We start from the raw sequence: 15,681 nt of genomic DNA on the forward strand, positions 1-15,681 counted from the left end.
TTGAAACAAATGCATCTATATAATCTTCCTGAAGATTGAGAAAAAGCAGCAAAATCAGCCTTTCTTGTGCATAGAATATTTGATAATCAGATTTTATTTGCCCTTAAATGCATTTGTGTTAGTGACCAGGAAGAACTAACTGTTGGTTGTAGGCAAGATTAAGGCTACATTCATCCTATATATTACACTGTTGTTAATGGAAACCCACTTGCCTGATTTTGGGCAACACAATGAACCATATACCAACTACATGTTACATTTTGAAAAACTCACTGAGGCACAACACAGTCAATCAGTAAAAATCAAGTTGCTGGTTCATTAACACTATTTCTTACTTCTAGTTTGTTGAACAATTTCATTGCCTTTACATGAATTAATGACTCAAAAAAGCAACATAGTCATTTTGAGACATTGATTAATCAAAAGCAAAAGGCCTTTACTGAAAAGTACTCTGTTTTAACCAGGAGACTCTGTTGCCACTGTTTTAATCAAAGACTGTACATACTGTGAAAAGCCGTATCACTTCTACCTGTAATGTCTTTGAGATTTCATTAACATAATTAGGGGTCATAGCTTAAGCACAATTGACAAATATATGGATTAAAGCAGCAGCACTATTGTTCAAGTCCACTAGTTGTTTATTGCTTATTAGATTCCTTATACTGAATATGCTCATCTCTAGACATATTGTAAATGCTCTGGGACCTTTATTAGATTAGCAGAAATATGTATATGTTTGTGTGTCTATACATACATACACATTTCTTAAAAAATTTACAGATAGAAGAATATTCTCCTTATCTCAGATACAATGTAAATAGGACTTAGCCAGTTTGGTAGTTCTTTTTTCCATTCTGGCCTGTTGCTAATAATTCTTTTTTTTTTTTTCTCAAAAAAGAATAACTGGATTTAACATGGGCTAAATTAACAATAGTTTTCTCAATTAACCCAGGTTTTCACAAAACAGAGAACACTAAACAAAGCTGTACATGACACTACTGGCTGAAACATGGTTGGCAAATAGAAGCAGTACAAGCAGGAAATTTATACTGTAGTTTACTGTTGCACTTACTTCAGACCTAAATGATAGAGGCATGCACAATAGAAACATTGCAATTATTGACATGCCCATGATTAACCCATACTTTACCTAACTAATTTATTTTGGGAGATTGCCTAATATCTTAAACCATACACTAATATCACAGACTAATTCACCCAATAATTTTTACATATAGATATGCTTGGCTACTATAATTAAGGTTTATTGTATTGTGTGAATATAGTCAATTTTTTAAATTGCTAGAGATATATATTACATGTATTACAAAAGATTAACCCTTCATTATAGAGTATTAAAAGTATAACAGGCATAGCTTAGTCCCTGTGAGACTTGCCGTTCCTGCTAACATTCCATATCACACATAGTTAACAATGCTATCTTTTGTTTTGATTCTAGTAAATCTGTTTGAGTGTTATGTTCTTAAAGCTAGCTATGAAACCAGTATTTCTGAACAGGGAAAAACTATTAATCTAAATTGATATACTTTAAAAATCTATCTTTGTTGGATCTGAGAGCAAAAAGTAAAGTATAAAGTCTCAGGAGAAGGAAAAATCTGGCACAGAATTATGACCTAGATGAAGAAAGCTATAGCTACAAAGCCAAAAAAGTGTTAAGTTTTAGAGTATATAGATGAAAATTCAAATAAACTGCTTGACAAAAAATATTGAAACTACTTAGGAAAAACTACCATTGAAGTAAATGAAACAATTTTGAATAATTGCAATAATTGCACTGATATCTACATGCATAAAACATGGATTGGTTAACTATGATTTTCTGAATTTCTTTGCTCTGATTCAATGAGGACCCCACGTTTTTTAAAAAAAATTTGCTTCACTCATGCCCCTCACGACTTCTCATTTGGACTACTGCAATGCACATTACATGGCCTGCTCCTGAAGAGCATTCAGAAGCTTAAACTGGTGCAGAATGTGACTGCACAGATAGTAAAGTGTGTTGGGTATTCAATACAACCCCATTGCTTTGTGAGTTGCATTGGTTTCCAATTTCCAATTTAAGGTGCTAGTTATCACCTTTAGAGCCCTTCATGGCTTGGGTCTGGCTAACGTAAGGAACTATTTCCTCCCATTTGTTTCTGCCCATCCAATTTGGTCAGGCAGGATATGTATGTATGTATGTATGTATGTATGTATGTATGTATGTATGTATGTATGTATGTAATTGATTAAATGCCAACATGAGAAGACATTCATGCTTTGTAAAAAATAAAAAAATATGTTTAAGGTAATAGAGATTACTTATTTTCAGCGTCAACTGACAGCTGTATCATGGATCAAGATGCATTGATTTTACTACAGATGTCATTCTAATTAACTTTCTTCAGTTTTGTACAACTTAAATTTCTCTAATTTTATCTAATACATTTCAAAAATAAGATTAGGAATAATTAGGTGGCATAAGACCGGCTTTGTTAGAATACTACAAGTTCTATCTTCATATAGGTGAGGGTCACTAGAAGCAGGCTGTCCTATTTGTATACTAGAAACATTTATTAAATTTGAAGTTTTATCTAAGCTTTTAGCAAGAATGACTGAGATTGCCTTTGTGAATAACTTATAGAAACTGGATGAGAAAATTTTTAGCCTGAATTGTCCTGGAGTTCTTCACAATAATTAGTGTTATTAAAATTGGCATATGTCCGGAGCAAATATTAAGACTAGGCCTTGGGGCAGTGGGCCCTTTGCATTTTTTCCATTGAGCCATGCTTAGAAAGCAATAGCAATAACAATAGCACTTAGATATATATACCACTTCATAGTGCTTTACAGCCCTAAGTGGTTTACAGAGTTAGCATGATGCCCCCAACAATCTGAGTCCTCATTTTACCAATCTTGGAAGGATGGAAGGCTGAGTCAACCTTGAGCAGGTGAGAATTGAACTGCTGGCAGTTGGTAGAATTAGCCTGTAATACTATATTCTTACCACTGAGCCACCACAGTTTATGGCCCTAATGAAGGGCCATAGGCCTATCCAGTGTTCAGTCTCATCCCTTATGCTATTCCATATCTTCAGAAAACTGGTAGAGGATGTTATCTGGGTTGGGATGCTATCAGTATGTCGATGGAACCCAACCATACTGCTTCCTAGTATCTAATTCCAAGAAAGCAATGTGTATTCTGAATGAATGAGAAGAAGCTGAACCTGAATCCAGACAGCACACAGGTGCTATTTGTCAGTAGAAAATTGAACTTTCAGTTCAACTTGTTCAAAATGGAGTTGAATCCTCCTCAGTTAGTAAGACTACAGTTTAGGAAAGATTGTTCAACCTCAGCAGTTGCTAAATCTCAGATTTAGCGTTTCTTTAATACCATATTTGGCTGCTATTGGCTTCATGGCATGTCTGAATGGAAAGGTAGGATATAAATAAAATGCACCATTAAAATAATTGTTTGCTGACTAAATCACAAGGGTTGAGTCCACAAAGTTTGCTAAGTTCAAGGTAAACAAACCAGATATCTTAGCAAACCTATACACCCATGAGTTATAATATTGATTCTGAGATATTGTATTTGTTTTTTTTTTCTCATAAGATCCATCTTTTAAGCAGCAGGTTCTTGAAAAAGTACTCTTACCAGATCTCTTCTAGAAGGCTTTATAAATTAAATCAAAGCCTATTTTCCTGCAGGCACAAGTTGGTTACCCCTTGAAAAATACCACAATTTGTTTTTATTTGGGGAGAAGGATAATATATGCCACCCATTTTCTTGCTTTGGTAAAGGCTATCAATTGCTTAGAAGATACAGGTAGTCCTTGACTTACAACCAAAATCGAGCCCAAAAGTTCTGTTGCTAAGGGAGACAGTTGTTAAGTGAATTTGACCCCTTTTTACAGCCTTTCTTGCTACAGTTGTTAAGTGAAACTGGCTTCCCATTGACTTTGCTGGTCAGAAGGTCACATGACCGCTGCACACTGCAACCATTATAAATATGAGCCAGTTACCAAGTATCCAAATTTTGATCATAAAAGTCATAAGTGTGAAAAATGATCATAATTCACTTTTTCTAGTGCTGTTGTAACTTTGAGCTAAAAGAAACTAAACAAAAGGCTGTAAGTTGAGGACTAGCTGTATAGTCTTTGCTTGCTAGTTACAGCAATATGTATGTAAACCTCAACAACGGATGTTTTTCATATTCTGTTGAACACTAGCCTTCCCTAATCATTTAAAAAAATTGGGAATCTACTTTGACCTATTTTAGGACTGAAGAACTGATAGGTATTTGTCAATGAAACTAGCTTCTTCATTTGATAATCCTGTGTTTACAGAATGGCTTTAAGGATTGAAAGCAATAATATAGGTAGTCCTCAACATAAGACCTCAATTCAGCCCAACATTTCTGTTGCTAAGCGAGACATTTGTTAAATAAATTTGCCCCATTTTACAATCTTTCTTGCCACAGTTGTTAAGTGAATCCCTGCAATTGTTAAGTTAGTTATAAGGTTGTTGTGAGTCTGGCTTCCCCATTGATTTTACTTGTCAGAAGGTCACAAAAAGTGATAAAAGGATCCCGGGATACTGCAAACATCATAAGTATGAGCCAGTTGCCAAACATCTGAATTTTGATCATGTGACCATGGGGATGCTGCCCTGGTTGTGAGTGTGAAAATTGATCGTAAATCACTTTTTTCAGTGCCGTGGTAACTTTGAACAGTCACTAAATGAACTGCTGTAAGCTGAGGACTATCCTGTAGTAAGGAATGAAAAATAGAACATAAGGTCACATAAGAATTTATGAAAAAAGGCAGAAATTTCAAATCAATAGAACAAAATCAATTAACAAACAAGCTAGAGGTAACAAAATGAAAAACTAGAGAGATGAGATTAAATGTGTTTATTATCCAATTAAATGTTCAGCATGCAAATATTTAGGCTGACACATTAAATATAAAATGTTATTTATGTAGTAACCTCAACCACTCTGGTCTGTAAATCCTAGATTAAGGTGGTTATTTATAAAAGTAATCACTTTTGACTTGTTCAGCAAATCATAATTTACCACCCTGGATGCTGTTGGTTATGTCACATGAGCAATTGAACTAAAATGTCCAGTTAATGAGCATAGAAGCATGTCCATCTGATGATGATGATGATAATAATAATAATAATAATACCATTTCAGACAGATAGTTGTCCAGTCCCTTCTTAAAAACTTCCAGCGTTGGAGCATTCATAACTTCTGGAGGTAGGCTATTCCACTGATTAATTGTTCTAACTGTCAGGAAATTTCTCCTTAGTTCTAGGCTGGTTCTTTCCTTGATTAGTTTCCACCCATTGCTTCTTGTCCTGCCTTCAGGGGCTTTGGAGAATAGCTTGACTCCCTCTTCTTTGTGGCAGCCTGAGATCTTGGAATACTGCTGTCATGTCACACCTCGTCCTTCTCTTCATTGAACTAGACTTATCCAATTCCAGTAACCGTTCTTTATATGTTTTAGCCTCCAGTCTCCTAATCATCTTTGTTGCTCTTCTCTGTGCTTTTTATAGATCTCAACATCTTTTCTACATTGTGGTGACCAAAACTGGATGCAGTATTCCAAGTGTGGCCTTACCAAGATGTTATAAAGTGGTATTAACACTTCACGTGATCTTGATTCTATCCCTGTTAATGCAGCCTAGCACTGTGTTGGCTTTTTTGGCAGCTGCAGCACACTGCTGGCTCATATTTAAGTGATTGTCCACTAGGACTCCGAGAGCCCAATGTTCAAGTCTGTCAATATCCTTCTGTATCTTAAACCTATCTTCCGGAGCGTTGGCTATTCCTGCCAGCTTGGTGTTGTCTGCAAATGTGATGAGTTCCCCATCTATGCCCGCATCCAAATCATTGATGAAGATGTTGAAGAGCACTGGGCCCAGAACAGAGCCCTGGGGCACCCCACTACACACTTCCCTCCATGTAGATGCAGTTCCATTGAGGACTACACACTGAGTACGGCTGGTCAGCAAGCTACAAATCCATCTGGCGGTGATGCTGTCTACCCCACATTTTTCTATCTTACCAAGTAATAGCTTGTGATCTACTTTATCAAATGCCTTACTGAAGTCCAAGTAAATTATATCTGGTCCACTAATTTTGTAACCTGGTCAAAGAATGCAATAAGATTTGTCTGGCATGATCTGTTTTTAACAAACCCATGTTAGCTTTTGGTAATGACTTTGTTTGCCTCCATCTACCTCCATTACATGATTGAAACAAGTGTTTGGCTTCTCATGGCATACCAGCATAGAACAACAATCATTTTGGTTTTACAGAAACTAAAATTTGTAATCCAAGCTTCTTGCATTATGTATAATGAGGTCTTGGCTCAAGTCAATGTGTAAATCCAGCAAGAGTGTGTGTTTCAATAAATGATGGCTAAACAGAAGAGGGCTTAATTCTTTAAGTTTGGCAGAAACAAAATTGCAGAAAGTAGTTTCTAATCCTAAACAATTAAGAGATATATAAACCAAGATCACATTCAAATGCATTTGCCCTGACTTTACAATACACAATTAAATTCCAGAATAGAGCCAGAAAGATTAAGAAGGATTGCAGAAATATTTAAAGTATTTTAAAATCTATTGGGTGTCAGCCAATCAAATAAATTGCTTTAAAATCTCAATAATTTAAATGCAACAGATTTAAATCCTGTTCTGAAAATCAGTGGATTTAAGTGATTAACTTCTGGCTGAGTATCACTCAGTACTTTGTTTTTGCATGCAAATTATTATTTCTGGCAAAATAAATGTTTGCAGCATCCTATGATCATGCATCATCATTTGCAACCTTCCCTGTCGACTTCCTTCAAGCAAAATCAATGGGAAAGCTGCAAAGGAAAGTTGCAAATTGCTCTGATAAGTTTCCCCCACCCCCAGCCTTCCCTCCGCCTTCTTTAAACAGGAGGTGTACGTTGTAATTGTATAAAATAAATCTATGATTTGTAAAACATATGTACTGAAGTTATATTTCAGATGTCTGGACTTGAAGAATCTGCTGAGTACTGATTTACAGCCTTCTGATAACCAAATCTCTTGAATTTATTTTAAATGCTCCTGGGGAGTATTGTAGCAATTCACCACATCTTAGCCACTTCGAATTACTTGTCATATGTTTATTTTCTTGTTGCAAATTATAATGGTTTCTTAAAATTCTTTAAAGTGTCTCAATTATTGTAATAAATTTCAAGAAAGGAGTAGTAGAAACTGAATGTATAACTTAATGTTACATGTGAATATATAAACTGTAAGCCCTTCCTTCTTTCTTTTTTTAAAGGGTCAAATGGGAAAAGAGACATTAAGCAAGGATGTTTAGTCCTATTGCCATCCCAGTTTTCCTGTTTCAATTCCTTCCTCCCTTGAAGTTTAAGAAGTAACTTAAGCTTGACATGCTGTAGTTTTTTTGTCTGGGTTTTGAAGATACTTTTAGTTTGACAGTATTGTCTATCTTTATATTGCCACTTTATTAAATGCAACATCTTTTCTTGCTGAAATAAATCTTTATATTTTATGATTTCAGAATTTTGTACTTGCATTTTAATTGAAAGGTTTTTCATTATGTTATTTAATGTGTTAGGTGCATAAGTAGGAATCCCGGAGAGTAATATTATATTACTATTAATCTATAGTAGAGGGGGAAAAGCAACCTTATTCCAGAGAAATTAGGTTTGGGTGTCTTTTTCTAGTCTCTAATGGCTGCTTATAAGTTGATGAATATTTAAGAAAAAGACATTAAATTTCAGGTGTTCCCAACAAATTCTACATACTTGCTCTGAATTACATTTTGCTTTTCAAATTGTTTCTCCCCTTATAAAATATCAAGCAATTTATAATGCGTGTAAGTATAACATACATTTGGCTTCAGCAAGCAGTTAAAAATCATAATTTCTTTGGGAATTTCCTGTTTAGTTTGGTCACATGTTCCTTTTTATCTAATAGTGTGACAAAAAGGGACAGCTCTGAATTATTTCAAGTCATATATTATTTTGGGAATTGACATATTTCTGTTTCTAGGCCACATTAGGATAATGGAGATTGCTTTTGTTGAAGAACAATGTTATATATCTTTTAAAAAGTTTAGAGGTCAAGGGCTTGAGCTCCATCAAATGTGGAATGTGACAGAAGTTTGCTTTCCTCATTATCAGACACAAGAAGGAAGGGAAGGTGCCCCCTCAGTTTTCCTGATTAATGTTATGTTGGTTTATTTTTTAAAAACAAATCTCTGGCCAAATATTCTACTATTGAGTTAGTGTTATTTCTTATACAATAAAAGGACCCTGTGTATTAATTATATATGTGAAACACCAAATCTTGTCTCCATCATAAAAGGGCTGAAAATTAATAGTTATTTTTTTAATTGGGGCAGAGTGATAAAAGAAATGTACACATCGCTTTAGTTTAACAATGTACTTATTGAGACAAACTCTGAACGAAAGATTATAACTATTCACAATTTATTTTAATGGATAAAAGGCTGGGGTGTTAAAATTATTGAAGCTGTGTGAAATAATTCTGATCTGTATTTAGCAATGATCTTTTTCAAAATTCTTTAAAAATTCGAAGTTCTGAGGTCTGTTTTTTCTTACAGTGCAGCAATGCACATCTTCTGATAATTTCCAGTTGCTTTCTTAAATCTGTTTTTAAATGCAAAAAAGGAAATTTCTAGACATAACGTTCAGAAAAGATTACAGTATTGACTACTGCTGGGGTTTCTGGGGGGGGGAATAAATTATTAAGTGGTCCCTTCTCAAGCAATATGTTGGCTCCACCTATTATCTGCATAACAGTGAATCAGATCTCTACCTGTACAACTGCTAAAATGGAAAGGAGTCTTGGGGACCAACTTGTAAATCTAAAAATACTGCTCATTATCTTTAGCTTTATACCATAGCTTTAAGAGCAATGGTGCTTACTGAAATCATGGAGATAATTATCATGTAATGGTTGGTAGCATAGTAGTGGGTTGTTGATTACCACTAATAATGGAAAGTTGACACTTTGGCAGCCAGGGAGCTTTCTATTCTAAGTGCTAATTATTTTTAGTAGCTTTTCAAACTGTTCAGTTGTAATTCTTCCAGCTTTTACATTTTTTTCATTTAATAGCTAGGCAGGATTTGTCAGCTCTCATCTGTAGTCATTCCATACTTAAGAGTATAATTCCATAATGGCTCCCCATGATTCCCCATAAGGTTTATTCCTGCTTCAAGTCAGTAATCAATATACAGAATTGAAATAGACCTGGCAGTCATGTTTGCTAGTGGGTCAGTTTCCCCAGTGGCTTCAAATTAAAAAAAAAAAAGGAAAGTTTAGAACCAGGCATTGAGATTTGCTTGTTTATAAAACACAACAGATGCAGACAAAATATTTCTGTCAACATTTATACTGCATTTCTATGTCTTTTCCCTGACTAGCAGAGTTGTCTAGAAGCTATGAATTTATAGTTGGTCATAAAAACTACAAATGAATCTCTGCATGAATCTTTCAAACATCTTTTCAACTTGCTTTATGTATACTACTTGCACAAATCTATCTTTGGATAGGTTTTTTTTTTTTTGGATTGGTTGCATGCTGTCTTTGCTTTTTTTTAAGCCACATGCAGACTATATTTATATACAAGTTCCTGAAAAATACATAATATTCATGAGAGTCTTACATAAAGATCTGTACAATTAAATTTACATAACAAGCAACTGTGGTTCATTTAATCATGGTTTATTGATGAACTGTGAACTCATTTGGTTGGATTCATATGTTATATTAAAATATATAAATAAACCATATTAGGATGGGGTGTTAACCTAGCAGCTGCATCTGATTCTACTATACGAGGCTGATTCTAGACTATTCCAAGCTTACAGGTTAATTCAAGTCATAGTACCTAGTATGTAATATATCATCCAATGCCTCCAATGGATTTCTTCAAATGTAGGTAGGAATTACTTTTTGTAAACAAGGAATGCTTAAATTGTACATTAGGCTGCAGTGCTTCAAATCATTATATATTTTGCTATGATATCATACATTATATAGCTCAGATATCAGCTACTGGCTGCCTTTATCCTGTTTCAAGAATATGTCATGCTAACATCTGTGATTTGACGATTTTTTTTATAAGGAGTCACTCATGGATGATAGTGCAGCAAGATGTGCAAGCAAGAAAATTATAAGAGTGGTAGCAAACAGTTTCATTATTAATACCTACTACTGCTAAACATAGTTCCCTTTATGAAACATTTACTATATAATGTACCATTTGAAATGTACATCTAAGACTCCTGAAGTTATAGAAAAAATAACTAAGCTAATAGTGATCTTGAAATAAGCAAATGTTGTCTAAAATATGCAAATCTAGGTCATTATAACAGACTACTGCATAGGTTAGTTTCCATGGAAAGTATATGTTATTTGAAAATTCCACTGCCATAATATTAAGAGAGATTTCAAAAATTTGCACATGATTTTTTTTTTTTTTTTTGTGGTCTTGGGTTAGCCTATGACATTGGTCTGACATAGATGTTGGCTTTTTTTTTTTTTTTTGGTCCTACCTAATACAATTGCCTTTGTTTTTTCTGTATCATTTCCAGGAAAATGAGAAAGGTAAAAAATTGTTGAGATTCTTTTTAAATTGTTTTTCAAAAGTTGTTAAACACTATAGCTTGATTCATACACAAGATCAAAATTTGGTGTGATTTTTGCTGCTGCCTATTCTGTAGTCCCAGTGGAGCACTATGGAGGCTAGTACTACTCACAAACCTCAAGGCAGCTGACAGCTTTCTATCATATCATATTCTATCATATTGTAATAGAGCTGCATGGTTTATGGCTTACCCTGATGACTTCTCCCATTACCAGATATACTTTGAAGAAGGTATTTGCAATGAGGAAGCCTCATGGAACTATGCAACTGAACTGACTTTCTGCTTGCTTTGCAACATCTGCTGAAATCAAGCAAGGAGGAGGAGACAGCACCCTATGAAGATGACATCTAAGGGAGGGAAAATCAAGAAATGCTCACAAGAGGAAAAATATGAGATATGGAACCTAACACCATCATCCCCAAATTCCTGTAGATTTCAGATCATGTAATTCACAGTAGTTATTCATAGTGTTGGCTGGAGCAGAATCTCCATAAATAAAGAGGGACACTAATAATTTGTATTGTCAACCAAAAGTATTAAAATCCTAATTAACTGGTTGGTTGAAACATATGTTTCGAAGCAATAAGTATACTTATTAGGAGAGGCATTTGTGCTGACAGAATGAAAATAAACTCTTCTTGGCACTTGCCAAGTGTAGAATTGGTACATTCTTGCCATATATTTTTAAAACATCTGTTCCTTAGCAGAATCTTTTACTGTTTTTTTTGTGATTTTACTGTGCAAATCTGTACATATCTGCTTAAAGATAAGACTTGTTGAGTTCAGTGGTGCTTAATGCCAGATAAACATGCATAGGTTTATAAAGGATTAGCATTTTGAAATTGATCAAATAATTATTAATTAAAACTTTGCAGGCCTAATCATCATTTATCTCAACATTTTAGTCTTATATTGGATATCTGAATAAATAGGATTTTGCTGCCCTGATATCCTAGAAGAATTAGGTATAAATAAATCTTAATAAATAAACATGCCCTTAAGCTTTTGCATGTAGTGTGATTTTTGACACCTCTTGCTGTGAAGGAAAGTTATGCTTTGCCATAGGTGAAGACATTAAAAATAAATGATAAATTGGTTTCTCTGACTCCGGCATGATCTATACAATGTTCTATACATTTGTTTCTTTTATTGTATTTCTAAACTGCCCTAATCCTCGACATAAGAAAACAAAAAATAGAATACTATAAATATGTAAATCAGAATAATATCAAAATCCAAAACATAATCACAAAGAAAAATTAACCCCCTAATGAAATCCAGTGTCAGCATCTACAGTCACTCACCTGGACCTGAATATATATTCAAATCAAATATTCTTTTCAGACTTATTATTACAAATCAAACAACTCTTTTCAGATTTGCAGCAAAGCAGAAGGGGGGAGGGCTGCATGCACTTGTAAAGGTAGACTAATCCATGAGGTGGAGGCTTTTACAGCAAAGGTCTGCTGTGTCACTCATGTTGCATGAACTCATAAGAGGATGTTCTCTCAATGACTGGACTGGATGGGCGAATTCATTTATTACATGTTGTCTGATGTATCTAGAACTTTATAGATAACGATGAACACTTTGAATTGGGCCCAGAAACTTCCTGGCAACCAATACCAATAGCACTTAGATTTATATACCACTTCACAATGCTTTACAGCCCTCTCTAAGCAGTTTTACAGAGTCAGCATATTGCCCCCAACAATCTGGGTCCTCATTTTATCATTCTCGGAAGGATGGAAGGCAAGTCAACCTCGAACCGGTGAGAGTTGAACTGCTGAACTGCTGGCAGCCACCAGTTAGCAGAATTAGCCGGCAATACTGCATTCTAACCACTGTGCCACCATGGCTGTTATAGTCCTACCAATGCATTGACTATAATAGAGGTATAATTCTATATTGATAGGGCTTGATCTTGCTGCTATATTTATACCACCTGTAACTTTTGTGTATCTTTAAAGGCAAATTGGTGTAAAACAAATTGAAATAGGGAGTTTGAAATGCCTAGCCATATATTGTAAAGTAAAAAAAATGAATTAGAAAAGAAACGTAACTAAAACTAACCCTGCAAGTAGTCTTCACTTAATCACTGCAATTGGGAATGACAACTCCTTCACTAAGCAATGTGATCATTATGTGAAACAGCACGTGATTGCACTGAACTTTTATCAGTTCCACTGTGGTTGTTAAGTGTGAATCACCCATGGTTGTTAAATGCAACATCACATGACTTGTGCCAGCTTCTCCATTGACTGTGAATGTTGCAAATTGCAATCAAGTGTCCTTTGGCATGCTGCAACTGTAGTACATTCAAGGGCTAGTTGTAAAACTATTTTTTCAATGCCACCATAAGTTTTAATGGTCACTAAACAGTACAGTTGTTAACCGAGAACTACTTGTATTCATTTGTCCTTCTATACCTTTCTATCCTGGTAAATTAATCTTGCCTCAACCATGTCTACACATTGCTTATACGTTGTCTTTTGTTCTTGAAACTCCTCATCTCTTCTTTCAGAATCTCATCAACTTCATCCAGCCACAGCTTTCACATCTTAGCCCTCTTTTCAACTTATTTGATTTGCTATTCAGTCCTGTTCATTGTATAACTAAACTACCTCAATATATTTCTTTTATATTAGTAGCTTAACATATATTATGTCTATTCTTAATTCCATTATCTTCTTGCTTTATTCCATTCAACCTATCCTTAAGTTTCTTCTGATCTACCCAACCCTTCAATATAATGAAAAGGGCAGAAGGCATAATCAAAAGCAAGTGGTTAAGGCACCAAGCTAGGAACCAAGAGATTGTCAGTTCTGGTTCCACCATAGGCATGAAACCTGGCTTGGTCACCTTGGTCCAGTCACTGCCTCTCAGCCCAACTTCACAGGTTTCTTGTGGGGAAACTAGGAGGAGGAAATAATATTAGATATGTACACTGCTTTAAGTTATTTATAAAAATATTAAAGGTGGGATAAAAAAAATCTTTAAAAAAATCATTCCTTGCAACAGAGTCCATACTGCTTACTACTTTTCTGCCAACTTTTGTATAATATATGCATTAGGCCTATTGTACACTGCCCAGAAGTCGGACAGCTGTAATAAATACAATAAATAAATATTTAACATTTTCTTGATCCACTTTTTTATCTTTAGTAAATATTCTATCAAAATACACAAATTCATCTTTTTTGCCATTTATATACAATTTACAATTGTTGATTTTCTTTCTCAAACACATTTACTTTGATACATTAATTTTCATATCAAAATTCCTTAATTTTCAGATCCCATACAATCCAACTGCTACTGCAAATTATTCCCATTCTCAGGCAACAACATGGCATCATCTGTATGCAAAAATGCACATGCAGGTAGCCCTTGCTTAGTGACCCTAATTGGGACTGGAATTTTGTTCCTAAGCAAAGTGGTTGTTAATGCAAAACATCATGTGAATGTAGTACTTTTTTTTAATTTTTTTTTAAGTATGTTTTTTCACAAAATGAAAACAAAACAAATTTATGATGTCGTTGATGCTGATGCTGAACCTGCTAATGGAAAGATTATAAAATAGTTTATTTGAACTGCAAGCTCCAAATGGACTGATAAAGTCCATTTATTTAGAGTTTGATTTATTCATTAAAAAAAATCCTCATTTCAGTTCAATGGGACCATTTCTTGCAAAATGTGAATAGAAATTGCACTTCTAATTTCTACTGCCCTTTGTTAGATTTTATAAACTTGGAAGTAGTTATTTAACTCTGCTACTTTTGATTTTCATCATGCCTTTTGGCAAACATTAATGTTTTCTATCTGGGACAAGCTGAATTCAACAATTTTCTTGTTATTTCCTTATCATTTCTTTTCGGAAGACTTAATTGATCAGTATTGTTAGAATACAGGGAATGATGTTTGAGAACTATTATAAACCTTGCCAAGGTACAGAGCAAGATAAAATAATCAAAACTGATTATTCCTGGCTTATTTTTGCATTATAAAATCAAGATACGATCCTGTTCCATTAGACTCTATGGGACTTTTGTTGAAGAATTCCAAGGGAGATTAGGAGGGTAAATAATATTCTATGGAAAAATAGCTACCACTTGCCAAAAATTTCTGGAGGTAGTTTTTTCACCCTTTTGGAACTGTCAGAGCTCTTATATCTTATTTCATATTTGTCTGTTGCTACTATGTTTACAATTGCTGAATTATAATTGCATTTTATAAGAATAATTCTCTAATTATAAAGACTCTCTCTAATGCATATATATGGTCCAGGTTGTCATTTATGCCCTAAATTCTTCCTCTTTCAGCCATCCTCAAAATGAATGTAACAAAAAAAATATTACTTTTAAGATAACTAGTTTAATGGCTAAATTTAGAGTACAAAAAACATGTGGAACTTGTCAGTTGCATTTTTTAAATTGACATTTCTCACCTTTCTTCAATATGCCTATGCAACTATTAAGGAAGGTTAGGATATTTTTAAATCAGGTTTCTAGGTGGCACCAGTGTGACAATACTAAACTTATGCAAGGAAAATCTACAAAAACATCTAATATAGGATGTAAGAATTTACATTCCTCATCATTATGAATCTTCCACAACTATGTGAACATGCAGAACCCAAGTAGGTTCAAATATCAATATTCAACATTAACAGTGAAAGTTCAAATTATATTATATATATTATATTATATATTCCAATTGGACATAGATCCTTTGAAAACAAATCTGACAGCTGCCTTCAGCTTCAACAGTTTCAGGTGTACTGTACAATTGTCTCAAGATGATCTACTATAGAATGGAGCAAAATATTTAACATGTTTAAGAGTTATGGGAGAAGAACAGCTTTTACCAGAAAAAAGACTGATCTGAAAGTGGATTTAAAAATGTCAAGCTACAAGAATAATGCTATAGTGGGCCTATAAAACAAACCAGCTGATGTCTTTATAATTAAATGGGTCATACAAACCTGGACC

Source organism: Crotalus tigris, unplaced genomic scaffold (assembly GCF_016545835.1).
Source record: "Crotalus tigris isolate CLP2741 ecotype Arizona unplaced genomic scaffold, ASM1654583v1 scf7180000024281.4978605, whole genome shotgun sequence".
In the NCBI taxonomy this organism is placed as follows: Eukaryota; Metazoa; Chordata; class Lepidosauria; order Squamata; family Viperidae; genus Crotalus; species Crotalus tigris.